Here is a 14,805-nt window from a genome sequence, read left to right on the forward strand (position 1 = left end):
TTATTGTGCATAGCAGAAAACTTTTTTTTTTCATAATGTCACTGAGACATTAGTGCATCTTTTCCCATATGGTCTAGCGGTTAGGATTCCTGGCTCTCACCCAGGTGGCCTGGGTTCGACTCCCGGTATGGGAATGCATCTTTATCTTAGCTACTGCCACCATTCAAAGACTGACACGTGTTTTTCAATCAAAAATGTTTCTGGTAGATTTTCACTTTGCAACAAAAATACTTAACATTGGCGATGCATTATGACTTTTGCAAAAGATTTCCTTTTGTTTCATAGCTTAAGCCTTTTTCAACTACACAGTTTTACACAAAAGTGTCAAGGGACTCAACAAGCCATGTGTCCTGTCTGTCATTAGGGCTCCCATGTTCTTTCTAATCGGAAACAGTTTAGAACTGAATTGGAAAGTTCAGAGTTAGTGACAAAATCTCTTGAGAAAAGGAGGATGCCACGTGTGAGCAAAAAACTCATGATCTTCAAATTATTCAACTGACGTGCCAAAAACCTTGACCATGTAGCGTGTTTCAGCTCTTGTAATGTTGATGTTTTGTATTCAAAGCAAAACACTCTTTTTTTTTTTTTTTTTTTTTTTACACCTGTCTTGCTGTTTACTGTACTGCTTACACCATGTGGAGAAAGACTTAGTTAGTATTCCTGGTTGACTGGTTCGATTCCTGATATGGGAGAGACTTTTTTTTGGGGACTAGTGTCCACATTCCAAAGCCAACACGTGCCTTGCAGACAGAATCAGTTTAGGTTGGAACTGCTCTTTGCAGCCAAAAATGCAGACCACCAGGTTTTTTGGATATTTATTTGCACAAAAGCTTATTTGATGTCATATCTCAAACCATTCATATCTCTCACTTTTAATTCCTGGGTGTTAAGGGACTCAACAAGCCTTTATCCCTGTTTGTCATTGGAGCTCCCCTTCCATCAATTGGTGATGTTTTGCTACTGAATGGAAAAGAGCTGTGACTCTCTAGCCAAGATGGTGGCAAAATCAGTTAAGGAAACACGGTACCAGTGCCCCATGTGAGAATCGAACTCATGACCTTCAGATTACGAGACTGACGCGCTACCTGCTGCGCTAACGAGGCAAAATGCACGTAATAATCTGCGGAAGTTGCTTGTGCAAAGCAGTACACCTCTTTTTTTTCATATTGTAAGTGAGCTGGCAGTACATCTTCTCCCATATGGTCTAGCGGTTAGGATTCCTGGTTTTCACCCAGGCGGCCCGGGTTCGACTACTGGTATGGGAACGCATCCTTTTCTGCACCGCTGCCAACATTCAAAAACTGACGCGTGTTTTTTAGTCAAACGTATTTCAAGTAGGATTTGTTTTTTTCAGGCAAAAATGCTGAACGCCCGCGTTTTGGCACTTCATTCTGACCCTTCACACAAGATTCAATTTGGATTCGTAGCTCAACTCATTCTCAACCACCCCTTTTTACACTAAAGTGTCAAGGGACTCAACAACTCATGGGTCCGGTAATTTATTTGGATTCCCATTTCCTTTCTAATGGAAAAAGTTGTAGAATTGAATGGAAAAGTTCTAAGTTGGTGACAAAATCTCTCGAGAAAAGGAGGGAACAGTGCCCCGTGTGAGGCTCGAACTCACGACCTTCAGATTATGAGACTGACGCGCTACCTACTGCGCTAACGAGGCAAGCTGTACCTGCAGATCTGCAGAAGTTTATTGTGCATAGCAGAAAACTTTTTTTTTTCATAATGTCACTGAGACATTAGTGCATCTTTTCCCATATGGTCTAGCGGTTAGGATTCCTGGCTCTCACCCAGGTGGCCTGGGTTCGACTCCCGGTATGGGAATGCATCTTTATCTTAGCTACTGCCACCATTCAAAGACTGACACGTGTTTTTCAATCAAAAATGTTTCTGGTAGATTTTCACTTTGCAACAAAAATACTTAACATTGGCGATGCATTATGACTTTTGCAAAAGATTTCCTTTTGTTTCATAGCTTAAGCCTTTTTCAACTACACAGTTTTACACAAAAGTGTCAAGGGACTCAACAAGCCATGTGTCCTGTCTGTCATTAGGGCTCCCATGTTCTTTCTAATCGGAAACAGTTTAGAACTGAATTGGAAAGTTCAGAGTTAGTGACAAAATCTCTTGAGAAAAGGAGGATGCCACGTGTGAGCAAAAAACTCATGATCTTCAAATTATTCAACTGACGTGCCAAAAACCTTGACCATGTAGCGTGTTTCAGCTCTTGTAATGTTGATGTTTTGTATTCAAAGCAAAACACTCTTTTTTTTTTTTTTTTTACACCTGTCTTGCTTTTTACTGTACTGCTTACACCATGTGGAGAAAGACTTAGTTAGTATTCCTGGTTGACTGGTTCGATTCCTGCTATGGGAGAGACTTTTTTTTGGGGACTAGTGTCCACATTCCAAAGCCAACACGTGCCTTGCAGACAGAATCAGTTTAGGTTGGAACTGCTCTTTGCAGCCAAAAATGCAGACCACCAGGTTTTTTGGATATTTATTTGCACAAAAGCTTATTTGATGTCATATCTCAAACCATTCATATCTCTCACTTTTAATTCCTGGGTGTTAAGGGACTCAACAAGCCTTTATCCCTGTTTGTCATTGGAGCTCCCCTTCCATCAATTGGTGATGTTTTGCTACTGAATGGAAAAGAGCTGTGACTCTCTAGCCAAGATGGTGGCAAAATCAGTTAAGGAAACACGGTACCAGTGCCCCATGTGAGAATCGAACTCATGACCTTCAGATTACGAGACTGACGCGCTACCTGCTGCGCTAACGAGGCAAAATGCACGTAATAATCTGCGGAAGTTGCTTGTGCAAAGCAGTACACCTCTTTTTTTTCATATTGTAAGTGAGCTGGCAGTACATCTTCTCCCATATGGTCTAGCGGTTAGGATTCCTGGTTTTCACCCAGGCGGCCCGGGTTCGACTACTGGTATGGGAACGCATCCTTTTCTGCACCGCTGCCAACATTCAAAAACTGACGCGTGTTTTTTAGTCAAACGTATTTCAAGTAGGATTTGTTTTTTTCAGGCAAAAATGCTGAACGCCCGCGTTTTGGCACTTCATTCTGACCCTTCACACAAGATTCAATTTGGATTCGTAGCTCAACTCATTCTCAACCACCCCTTTTTACACTAAAGTGTCAAGGGACTCAACAACTCATGGGTCCGGTAAGTTATTTGGATTCCCATTTCCTTTCTAATGGAAAAAGTTGTAGAATTGAATGGAAAAGTTCTAAGTTGGTGACAAAATCTCTCGAGAAAAGGAGGGAACAGTGCCCCGTGTGAGGCTCGAACTCACGACCTTCAGATTATGAGACTGACGCGCTACCTACTGCGCTAACGAGGCAAGCTGTACCTGCAGATCTGCAGAAGTTTATTGTGCATAGCAGAAAACTTTTTTTTTTCATAATGTCACTGAGACATTAGTGCATCTTTTCCCATATGGTCTAGCGGTTAGGATTCCTGGCTCTCACCCAGGTGGCCTGGGTTCGACTCCCGGTATGGGAATGCATCTTTATCTTAGCTACTGCCACCATTCAAAGACTGACACGTGTTTTTCAATCAAAAATGTTTCTGGTAGATTTTCACTTTGCAACAAAAATACTTAACATTGGCGATGCATTATGACTTTTGCAAAAGATTTCCTTTTGTTTCATAGCTTAAGCCTTTTTCAACTACACAGTTTTACACAAAAGTGTCAAGGGACTCAACAAGCCATGTGTCCTGTCTGTCATTAGGGCTCCCATGTTCTTTCTAATCGGAAACAGTTTAGAACTGAATTGGAAAGTTCAGAGTTAGTGACAAAATCTCTTGAGAAAAGGAGGATGCCACGTGTGAGCAAAAAACTCATGATCTTCAAATTATTCAACTGACGTGCCAAAAACCTTGACCATGTAGCGTGTTTCAGCTCTTGTAATGTTGATGTTTTGTATTCAAAGCAAAACACTCTTTTTTTTTTTTTTTTTTTTTTACACCTGTCTTGCTGTTTACTGTACTGCTTACACCATGTGGAGAAAGACTTAGTTAGTATTCCTGGTTGACTGGTTCGATTCCTGCTATGGGAGAGACTTTTTTTTGGGGACTAGTGTCCACATTCCAAAGCCAACACGTGCCTTGCAGACAGAATCAGTTTAGGTTGGAACTGCTCTTTGCAGCCAAAAATGCAGACCACCAGGTTTTTTGGATATTTATTTGCACAAAAGCTTATTTGATGTCATATCTCAAACCATTCATATCTCTCACTTTTAATTCCTGGGTGTTAAGGGACTCAACAAGCCTTTATCCCTGTTTGTCATTGGAGCTCCCCTTCCATCAATTGGTGATGTTTTGCTACTGAATGGAAAAGAGCTGTGACTCTCTAGCCAAGATGGTGGCAAAATCAGTTAAGGAAACACGGTACCAGTGCCCCATGTGAGAATCGAACTCATGACCTTCAGATTACGAGACTGACGCGCTACCTGCTGCGCTAACGAGGCAAAATGCACGTAATAATCTGCGGAAGTTGCTTGTGCAAAGCAGTACACCTCTTTTTTTTCATATTGTAAGTGAGCTGGCAGTACATCTTCTCCCATATGGTCTAGCGGTTAGGATTCCTGGTTTTCACCCAGGCGGCCCGGGTTCGACTACTGGTATGGGAACGCATCCTTTTCTGCACCGCTGCCAACATTCAAAAACTGACGCGTGTTTTTTAGTCAAACGTATTTCAAGTAGGATTTGTTTTTTTCAGGCAAAAATGCTGAACGCCCGCGTTTTGGCACTTCATTCTGACCCTTCACACAAGATTCAATTTGGATTCGTAGCTCAACTCATTCTCAACCACCCCTTTTTACACTAAAGTGTCAAGGGACTCAACAACTCATGGGTCCGGTAAGTTATTTGGATTCCCATTTCCTTTCTAATGGAAAAAGTTGTAGAATTGAATGGAAAAGTTCTAAGTTGGTGACAAAATCTCTCGAGAAAAGGAGGGAACAGTGCCCCGTGTGAGGCTCGAACTCACGACCTTCAGATTATGAGACTGACGCGCTACCTACTGCGCTAACGAGGCAAGCTGTACCTGCAGATCTGCAGAAGTTTATTGTGCATAGCAGAAAACTTTTTTTTTTCATAATGTCACTGAGACATTAGTGCATCTTTTCCCATATGGTCTAGCGGTTAGGATTCCTGGCTCTCACCCAGGTGGCCTGGGTTCGACTCCCGGTATGGGAATGCATCTTTATCTTAGCTACTGCCACCATTCAAAGACTGACACGTGTTTTTCAATCAAAAATGTTTCTGGTAGATTTTCACTTTGCAACAAAAATACTTAACATTGGCGATGCATTATGACTTTTGCAAAAGATTTCCTTTTGTTTCATAGCTTAAGCCTTTTTCAACTACACAGTTTTACACAAAAGTGTCAAGGGACTCAACAAGCCATGTGTCCTGTCTGTCATTAGGGCTCCCATGTTCTTTCTAATCGGAAACAGTTTAGAACTGAATTGGAAAGTTCAGAGTTAGTGACAAAATCTCTTGAGAAAAGGAGGATGCCACGTGTGAGCAAAAAACTCATGATCTTCAAATTATTCAACTGACGTGCCAAAAACCTTGACCATGTAGCGTGTTTCAGCTCTTGTAATGTTGATGTTTTGTATTCAAAGCAAAACACTCTTTTTTTTTTTTTTTTTACACCTGTCTTGCTTTTTACTGTACTGCTTACACCATGTGGAGAAAGACTTAGTTAGTATTCCTGGTTGACTGGTTCGATTCCTGCTATGGGAGAGACTTTTTTTTGGGGACTAGTGTCCACATTCCAAAGCCAACACGTGCCTTGCAGACAGAATCAGTTTAGGTTGGAACTGCTCTTTGCAGCCAAAAATGCAGACCACCAGGTTTTTTGGATATTTATTTGCACAAAAGCTTATTTGATGTCATATCTCAAACCATTCATATCTCTCACTTTTAATTCCTGGGTGTTAAGGGACTCAACAAGCCTTTATCCCTGTTTGTCATTGGAGCTCCCCTTCCATCAATTGGTGATGTTTTGCTACTGAATGGAAAAGAGCTGTGACTCTCTAGCCAAGATGGTGGCAAAATCAGTTAAGGAAACACGGTACCAGTGCCCCATGTGAGAATCGAACTCATGACCTTCAGATTACGAGACTGACGCGCTACCTGCTGCGCTAACGAGGCAAAATGCACGTAATAATCTGCGGAAGTTGCTTGTGCAAAGCAGTACACCTCTTTTTTTTCATATTGTAAGTGAGCTGGCAGTACATCTTCTCCCATATGGTCTAGCGGTTAGGATTCCTGGTTTTCACCCAGGCGGCCCGGGTTCGACTACTGGTATGGGAACGCATCCTTTTCTGCACCGCTGCCAACATTCAAAAACTGACGCGTGTTTTTTAGTCAAACGTATTTCAAGTAGGATTTGTTTTTTTCAGGCAAAAATGCTGAACGCCCGCGTTTTGGCACTTCATTCTGACCCTTCACACAAGATTCAATTTGGATTCGTAGCTCAACTCATTCTCAACCACCCCTTTTTACACTAAAGTGTCAAGGGACTCAACAACTCATGGGTCCGGTAAGTTATTTGGATTCCCATTTCCTTTCTAATGGAAAAAGTTGTAGAATTGAATGGAAAAGTTCTAAGTTGGTGACAAAATCTCTCGAGAAAAGGAGGGAACAGTGCCCCGTGTGAGGCTCGAACTCACGACCTTCAGATTATGAGACTGACGCGCTACCTACTGCGCTAACGAGGCAAGCTGTACCTGCAGATCTGCAGAAGTTTATTGTGCATAGCAGAAAACTTTTTTTTTTCATAATGTCACTGAGACATTAGTGCATCTTTTCCCATATGGTCTAGCGGTTAGGATTCCTGGCTCTCACCCAGGTGGCCTGGGTTCGACTCCCGGTATGGGAATGCATCTTTATCTTAGCTACTGCCACCATTCAAAGACTGACACGTGTTTTTCAATCAAAAATGTTTCTGGTAGATTTTCACTTTGCAACAAAAATACTTAACATTGGCGATGCATTATGACTTTTGCAAAAGATTTCCTTTTGTTTCATAGCTTAAGCCTTTTTCAACTACACAGTTTTACACAAAAGTGTCAAGGGACTCAACAAGCCATGTGTCCTGTCTGTCATTAGGGCTCCCATGTTCTTTCTAATCGGAAACAGTTTAGAACTGAATTGGAAAGTTCAGAGTTAGTGACAAAATCTCTTGAGAAAAGGAGGATGCCACGTGTGAGCAAAAAACTCATGATCTTCAAATTATTCAACTGACGTGCCAAAAACCTTGACCATGTAGCGTGTTTCAGCTCTTGTAATGTTGATGTTTTGTATTCAAAGCAAAACACTCTTTTTTTTTTTTTTTTTTTTTTACACCTGTCTTGCTGTTTACTGTACTGCTTACACCATGTGGAGAAAGACTTAGTTAGTATTCCTGGTTGACTGGTTCGATTCCTGCTATGGGAGAGACTTTTTTTTGGGGACTAGTGTCCACATTCCAAAGCCAACACGTGCCTTGCAGACAGAATCAGTTTAGGTTGGAACTGCTCTTTGCAGCCAAAAATGCAGACCACCAGGTTTTTTGGATATTTATTTGCACAAAAGCTTATTTGATGTCATATCTCAAACCATTCATATCTCTCACTTTTAATTCCTGGGTGTTAAGGGACTCAACAAGCCTTTATCCCTGTTTGTCATTGGAGCTCCCCTTCCATCAATTGGTGATGTTTTGCTACTGAATGGAAAAGAGCTGTGACTCTCTAGCCAAGATGGTGGCAAAATCAGTTAAGGAAACACGGTACCAGTGCCCCATGTGAGAATCGAACTCATGACCTTCAGATTACGAGACTGACGCGCTACCTGCTGCGCTAACGAGGCAAAATGCACGTAATAATCTGCGGAAGTTGCTTGTGCAAAGCAGTACACCTCTTTTTTTTCATATTGTAAGTGAGCTGGCAGTACATCTTCTCCCATATGGTCTAGCGGTTAGGATTCCTGGTTTTCACCCAGGCGGCCCGGGTTCGACTACTGGTATGGGAACGCATCCTTTTCTGCACCGCTGCCAACATTCAAAAACTGACGCGTGTTTTTTAGTCAAACGTATTTCAAGTAGGATTTGTTTTTTTCAGGCAAAAATGCTGAACGCCCGCGTTTTGGCACTTCATTCTGACCCTTCACACAAGATTCAATTTGGATTCGTAGCTCAACTCATTCTCAACCACCCCTTTTTACACTAAAGTGTCAAGGGACTCAACAACTCATGGGTCCGGTAAGTTATTTGGATTCCCATTTCCTTTCTAATGGAAAAAGTTGTAGAATTGAATGGAAAAGTTCTAAGTTGGTGACAAAATCTCTCGAGAAAAGGAGGGAACAGTGCCCCGTGTGAGGCTCGAACTCACGACCTTCAGATTATGAGACTGACGCGCTACCTACTGCGCTAACGAGGCAAGCTGTACCTGCAGATCTGCAGAAGTTTATTGTGCATAGCAGAAAACTTTTTTTTTTCATAATGTCACTGAGACATTAGTGCATCTTTTCCCATATGGTCTAGCGGTTAGGATTCCTGGCTCTCACCCAGGTGGCCTGGGTTCGACTCCCGGTATGGGAATGCATCTTTATCTTAGCTACTGCCACCATTCAAAGACTGACACGTGTTTTTCAATCAAAAATGTTTCTGGTAGATTTTCACTTTGCAACAAAAATACTTAACATTGGCGATGCATTATGACTTTTGCAAAAGATTTCCTTTTGTTTCATAGCTTAAGCCTTTTTCAACTACACAGTTTTACACAAAAGTGTCAAGGGACTCAACAAGCCATGTGTCCTGTCTGTCATTAGGGCTCCCATGTTCTTTCTAATCGGAAACAGTTTAGAACTGAATTGGAAAGTTCAGAGTTAGTGACAAAATCTCTTGAGAAAAGGAGGATGCCACGTGTGAGCAAAAAACTCATGATCTTCAAATTATTCAACTGACGTGCCAAAAACCTTGACCATGTAGCGTGTTTCAGCTCTTGTAATGTTGATGTTTTGTATTCAAAGCAAAACACTCTTTTTTTTTTTTTTTTTTTTTACACCTGTCTTGCTGTTTACTGTACTGCTTACACCATGTGGAGAAAGACTTAGTTAGTATTCCTGGTTGACTGGTTCGATTCCTGCTATGGGAGAGACTTTTTTTTGGGGACTAGTGTCCACATTCCAAAGCCAACACGTGCCTTGCAGACAGAATCAGTTTAGGTTGGAACTGCTCTTTGCAGCCAAAAATGCAGACCACCAGGTTTTTTGGATATTTATTTGCACAAAAGCTTATTTGATGTCATATCTCAAACCATTCATATCTCTCACTTTTAATTCCTGGGTGTTAAGGGACTCAACAAGCCTTTATCCCTGTTTGTCATTGGAGCTCCCCTTCCATCAATTGGTGATGTTTTGCTACTGAATGGAAAAGAGCTGTGACTCTCTAGCCAAGATGGTGGCAAAATCAGTTAAGGAAACACGGTACCAGTGCCCCATGTGAGAATCGAACTCATGACCTTCAGATTACGAGACTGACGCGCTACCTGCTGCGCTAACGAGGCAAAATGCACGTAATAATCTGCGGAAGTTGCTTGTGCAAAGCAGTACACCTCTTTTTTTTCATATTGTAAGTGAGCTGGCAGTACATCTTCTCCCATATGGTCTAGCGGTTAGGATTCCTGGTTTTCACCCAGGCGGCCCGGGTTCGACTACTGGTATGGGAACGCATCCTTTTCTGCACCGCTGCCAACATTCAAAAACTGACGCGTGTTTTTTAGTCAAACGTATTTCAAGTAGGATTTGTTTTTTTCAGGCAAAAATGCTGAACGCCCGCGTTTTGGCACTTCATTCTGACCCTTCACACAAGATTCAATTTGGATTCGTAGCTCAACTCATTCTCAACCACCCCTTTTTACACTAAAGTGTCAAGGGACTCAACAACTCATGGGTCCGGTAAGTTATTTGGATTCCCATTTCCTTTCTAATGGAAAAAGTTGTAGAATTGAATGGAAAAGTTCTAAGTTGGTGACAAAATCTCTCGAGAAAAGGAGGGAACAGTGCCCCGTGTGAGGCTCGAACTCACGACCTTCAGATTATGAGACTGACGCGCTACCTACTGCGCTAACGAGGCAAGCTGTACCTGCAGATCTGCAGAAGTTTATTGTGCATAGCAGAAAACTTTTTTTTTTCATAATGTCACTGAGACATTAGTGCATCTTTTCCCATATGGTCTAGCGGTTAGGATTCCTGGCTCTCACCCAGGTGGCCTGGGTTCGACTCCCGGTATGGGAATGCATCTTTATCTTAGCTACTGCCACCATTCAAAGACTGACACGTGTTTTTCAATCAAAAATGTTTCTGGTAGATTTTCACTTTGCAACAAAAATACTTAACATTGGCGATGCATTATGACTTTTGCAAAAGATTTCCTTTTGTTTCATAGCTTAAGCCTTTTTCAACTACACAGTTTTACACAAAAGTGTCAAGGGACTCAACAAGCCATGTGTCCTGTCTGTCATTAGGGCTCCCATGTTCTTTCTAATCGGAAACAGTTTAGAACTGAATTGGAAAGTTCAGAGTTAGTGACAAAATCTCTTGAGAAAAGGAGGATGCCACGTGTGAGCAAAAAACTCATGATCTTCAAATTATTCAACTGACGTGCCAAAAACCTTGACCATGTAGCGTGTTTCAGCTCTTGTAATGTTGATGTTTTGTATTCAAAGCAAAACACTCTTTTTTTTTTTTTTTTTACACCTGTCTTGCTTTTTACTGTACTGCTTACACCATGTGGAGAAAGACTTAGTTAGTATTCCTGGTTGACTGGTTCGATTCCTGCTATGGGAGAGACTTTTTTTTGGGGACTAGTGTCCACATTCCAAAGCCAACACGTGCCTTGCAGACAGAATCAGTTTAGGTTGGAGCTGCTCTTTGCAGCCAAAAATGCAGACCACCAGGTTTTTTGGATATTTATTTGCACAAAAGCTTATTTGATGTCATATCTCAAACCATTCATATCTCTCACTTTTAATTCCTGGGTGTTAAGGGACTCAACAAGCCTTTATCCCTGTTTGTCATTGGAGCTCCCCTTCCATCAATTGGTGATGTTTTGCTACTGAATGGAAAAGAGCTGTGACTCTCTAGCCAAGATGGTGGCAAAATCAGTTAAGGAAACACGGTACCAGTGCCCCATGTGAGAATCGAACTCATGACCTTCAGATTACGAGACTGACGCGCTACCTGCTGCGCTAACGAGGCAAAATGCACGTAATAATCTGCGGAAGTTGCTTGTGCAAAGCAGTACACCTCTTTTTTTTCATATTGTAAGTGAGCTGGCAGTACATCTTCTCCCATATGGTCTAGCGGTTAGGATTCCTGGTTTTCACCCAGGCGGCCCGGGTTCGACTACTGGTATGGGAACGCATCCTTTTCTGCACCGCTGCCAACATTCAAAAACTGACGCGTGTTTTTTAGTCAAACGTATTTCAAGTAGGATTTGTTTTTTTCAGGCAAAAATGCTGAACGCCCGCGTTTTGGCACTTCATTCTGACCCTTCACACAAGATTCAATTTGGATTCGTAGCTCAACTCATTCTCAACCACCCCTTTTTACACTAAAGTGTCAAGGGACTCAACAACTCATGGGTCCGGTAAGTTATTTGGATTCCCATTTCCTTTCTAATGGAAAAAGTTGTAGAATTGAATGGAAAAGTTCTAAGTTGGTGACAAAATCTCTCGAGAAAAGGAGGGAACAGTGCCCCGTGTGAGGCTCGAACTCACGACCTTCAGATTATGAGACTGACGCGCTACCTACTGCGCTAACGAGGCAAGCTGTACCTGCAGATCTGCAGAAGTTTATTGTGCATAGCAGAAAACTTTTTTTTTTCATAATGTCACTGAGACATTAGTGCATCTTTTCCCATATGGTCTAGCGGTTAGGATTCCTGGCTCTCACCCAGGTGGCCTGGGTTCGACTCCCGGTATGGGAATGCATCTTTATCTTAGCTACTGCCACCATTCAAAGACTGACACGTGTTTTTCAATCAAAAATGTTTCTGGTAGATTTTCACTTTGCAACAAAAATACTTAACATTGGCGATGCATTATGACTTTTGCAAAAGATTTCCTTTTGTTTCATAGCTTAAGCCTTTTTCAACTACACAGTTTTACACAAAAGTGTCAAGGGACTCAACAAGCCATGTGTCCTGTCTGTCATTAGGGCTCCCATGTTCTTTCTAATCGGAAACAGTTTAGAACTGAATTGGAAAGTTCAGAGTTAGTGACAAAATCTCTTGAGAAAAGGAGGATGCCACGTGTGAGCAAAAAACTCATGATCTTCAAATTATTCAACTGACGTGCCAAAAACCTTGACCATGTAGCGTGTTTCAGCTCTTGTAATGTTGATGTTTTGTATTCAAAGCAAAACACTCTTTTTTTTTTTTTTTTTTTTTACACCTGTCTTGCTGTTTACTGTACTGCTTACACCATGTGGAGAAAGACTTAGTTAGTATTCCTGGTTGACTGGTTCGATTCCTGCTATGGGAGAGACTTTTTTTTGGGGACTAGTGTCCACATTCCAAAGCCAACACGTGCCTTGCAGACAGAATCAGTTTAGGTTGGAACTGCTCTTTGCAGCCAAAAATGCAGACCACCAGGTTTTTTGGATATTTATTTGCACAAAAGCTTATTTGATGTCATATCTCAAACCATTCATATCTCTCACTTTTAATTCCTGGGTGTTAAGGGACTCAACAAGCCTTTATCCCTGTTTGTCATTGGAGCTCCCCTTCCATCAATTGGTGATGTTTTGCTACTGAATGGAAAAGAGCTGTGACTCTCTAGCCAAGATGGTGGCAAAATCAGTTAAGGAAACACGGTACCAGTGCCCCATGTGAGAATCGAACTCATGACCTTCAGATTACGAGACTGACGCGCTACCTGCTGCGCTAACGAGGCAAAATGCACGTAATAATCTGCGGAAGTTGCTTGTGCAAAGCAGTACACCTCTTTTTTTTCATATTGTAAGTGAGCTGGCAGTACATCTTCTCCCATATGGTCTAGCGGTTAGGATTCCTGGTTTTCACCCAGGCGGCCCGGGTTCGACTACTGGTATGGGAACGCATCCTTTTCTGCACCGCTGCCAACATTCAAAAACTGACGCGTGTTTTTTAGTCAAACGTATTTCAAGTAGGATTTGTTTTTTTCAGGCAAAAATGCTGAACGCCCGCGTTTTGGCACTTCATTCTGACCCTTCACACAAGATTCAATTTGGATTCGTAGCTCAACTCATTCTCAACCACCCCTTTTTACACTAAAGTGTCAAGGGACTCAACAACTCATGGGTCCGGTAAGTTATTTGGATTCCCATTTCCTTTCTAATGGAAAAAGTTGTAGAATTGAATGGAAAAGTTCTAAGTTGGTGACAAAATCTCTCGAGAAAAGGAGGGAACAGTGCCCCGTGTGAGGCTCGAACTCACGACCTTCAGATTATGAGACTAACGCGCTACCTACTGCGCTAACGAGGCAAGCTGTACCTGCAGATCTGCAGAAGTTTATTGTGCATAGCAGAAAACTTTTTTTTTTCATAATGTCACTGAGACATTAGTGCATCTTTTCCCATATGGTCTAGCGGTTAGGATTCCTGGCTCTCACCCAGGTGGCCTGGGTTCGACTCCCGGTATGGGAATGCATCTTTATCTTAGCTACTGCCACCATTCAAAGACTGACACGTGTTTTTCAATCAAAAATGTTTCTGGTAGATTTTCACTTTGCAACAAAAATACTTAACATTGGCGATGCATTATGACTTTTGCAAAAGATTTCCTTTTGTTTCATAGCTTAAGCCTTTTTCAACTACACAGTTTTACACAAAAGTGTCAAGGGACTCAACAAGCCATGTGTCCTGTCTGTCATTAGGGCTCCCATGTTCTTTCTAATCGGAAACAGTTTAGAACTGAATTGGAAAGTTCAGAGTTAGTGACAAAATCTCTTGAGAAAAGGAGGATGCCACGTGTGAGCAAAAAACTCATGATCTTCAAATTATTCAACTGACGTGCCAAAAACCTTGACCATGTAGCGTGTTTCAGCTCTTGTAATGTTGATGTTTTGTATTCAAAGCAAAACACTCTTTTTTTTTTTTTTTTTACACCTGTCTTGCTTTTTACTGTACTGCTTACACCATGTGGAGAAAGACTTAGTTAGTATTCCTGGTTGACTGGTTCGATTCCTGCTATGGGAGAGACTTTTTTTTGGGGACTAGTGTCCACATTCCAAAGCCAACACGTGCCTTGCAGACAGAATCAGTTTAGGTTGGAACTGCTCTTTGCAGCCAAAAATGCAGACCACCAGGTTTTTTGGATATTTATTTGCACAAAAGCTTATTTGATGTCATATCTCAAACCATTCATATCTCTCACTTTTAATTCCTGGGTGTTAAGGGACTCAACAAGCCTTTATCCCTGTTTGTCATTGGAGCTCCCCTTCCATCAATTGGTGATGTTTTGCTACTGAATGGAAAAGAGCTGTGACTCTCTAGCCAAGATGGTGGCAAAATCAGTTAAGGAAACACGGTACCAGTGCCCCATGTGAGAATCGAACTCATGACCTTCAGATTACGAGACTGACGCGCTACCTGCTGCGCTAACGAGGCAAAATGCACGTAATAATCTGCGGAAGTTGCTTGTGCAAAGCAGTACACCTCTTTTTTTTCATATTGTAAGTGAGCTGGCAGTACATCTTCTCCCATATGGTCTAGCGGTTAGGATTCCTGGTTTTCACCCAGGCGGCCCG

General features: G+C 41.9%; 7 non-coding genes across 7 annotated transcripts; all 7 read right to left on the reverse strand.

The window, feature by feature from the left end:
- Positions 1-1,599: 1,599 nt before the first annotated feature.
- Positions 1,600-1,672, reverse strand: TRNAM-CAU (transfer RNA methionine (anticodon CAU)). Its single transcript has one exon. It is a non-coding gene; the product is annotated as a tRNA-Met (tRNA).
- Positions 1,673-3,292: 1,620 nt separating this feature from the next.
- On the reverse strand, positions 3,293-3,365 carry TRNAM-CAU (transfer RNA methionine (anticodon CAU)). The gene has a single exon. It is a non-coding gene; the product is annotated as a tRNA-Met (tRNA).
- A 1,625-nt stretch (positions 3,366-4,990) lies between these two features.
- Positions 4,991-5,063, reverse strand: TRNAM-CAU (transfer RNA methionine (anticodon CAU)). Its single transcript has one exon. It is a non-coding gene; the product is annotated as a tRNA-Met (tRNA).
- A 1,620-nt stretch (positions 5,064-6,683) lies between these two features.
- Positions 6,684-6,756, reverse strand: TRNAM-CAU (transfer RNA methionine (anticodon CAU)). Its single transcript has one exon. It is a non-coding gene; the product is annotated as a tRNA-Met (tRNA).
- Positions 6,757-8,381: 1,625 nt separating this feature from the next.
- On the reverse strand, positions 8,382-8,454 carry TRNAM-CAU (transfer RNA methionine (anticodon CAU)). The gene has a single exon. It is a non-coding gene; the product is annotated as a tRNA-Met (tRNA).
- Positions 8,455-10,078: 1,624 nt separating this feature from the next.
- On the reverse strand, positions 10,079-10,151 carry TRNAM-CAU (transfer RNA methionine (anticodon CAU)). Its single transcript has one exon. It is a non-coding gene; the product is annotated as a tRNA-Met (tRNA).
- Positions 10,152-11,771: 1,620 nt separating this feature from the next.
- TRNAM-CAU (transfer RNA methionine (anticodon CAU)) lies at positions 11,772-11,844 on the reverse strand. Its single transcript has one exon. It is a non-coding gene; the product is annotated as a tRNA-Met (tRNA).
- Between the last annotated feature and the right edge of the window lie 2,961 nt (positions 11,845-14,805).

The sequence above is a fragment of the Phyllobates terribilis genome, unplaced genomic scaffold, assembly GCF_046119375.1.
Source record: "Phyllobates terribilis strain yellow unplaced genomic scaffold, ASM4611937v1 Scaffold_11__3_contigs__length_659146591, whole genome shotgun sequence".
NCBI classification, from domain to species: domain Eukaryota; kingdom Metazoa; phylum Chordata; class Amphibia; order Anura; family Dendrobatidae; genus Phyllobates; species Phyllobates terribilis.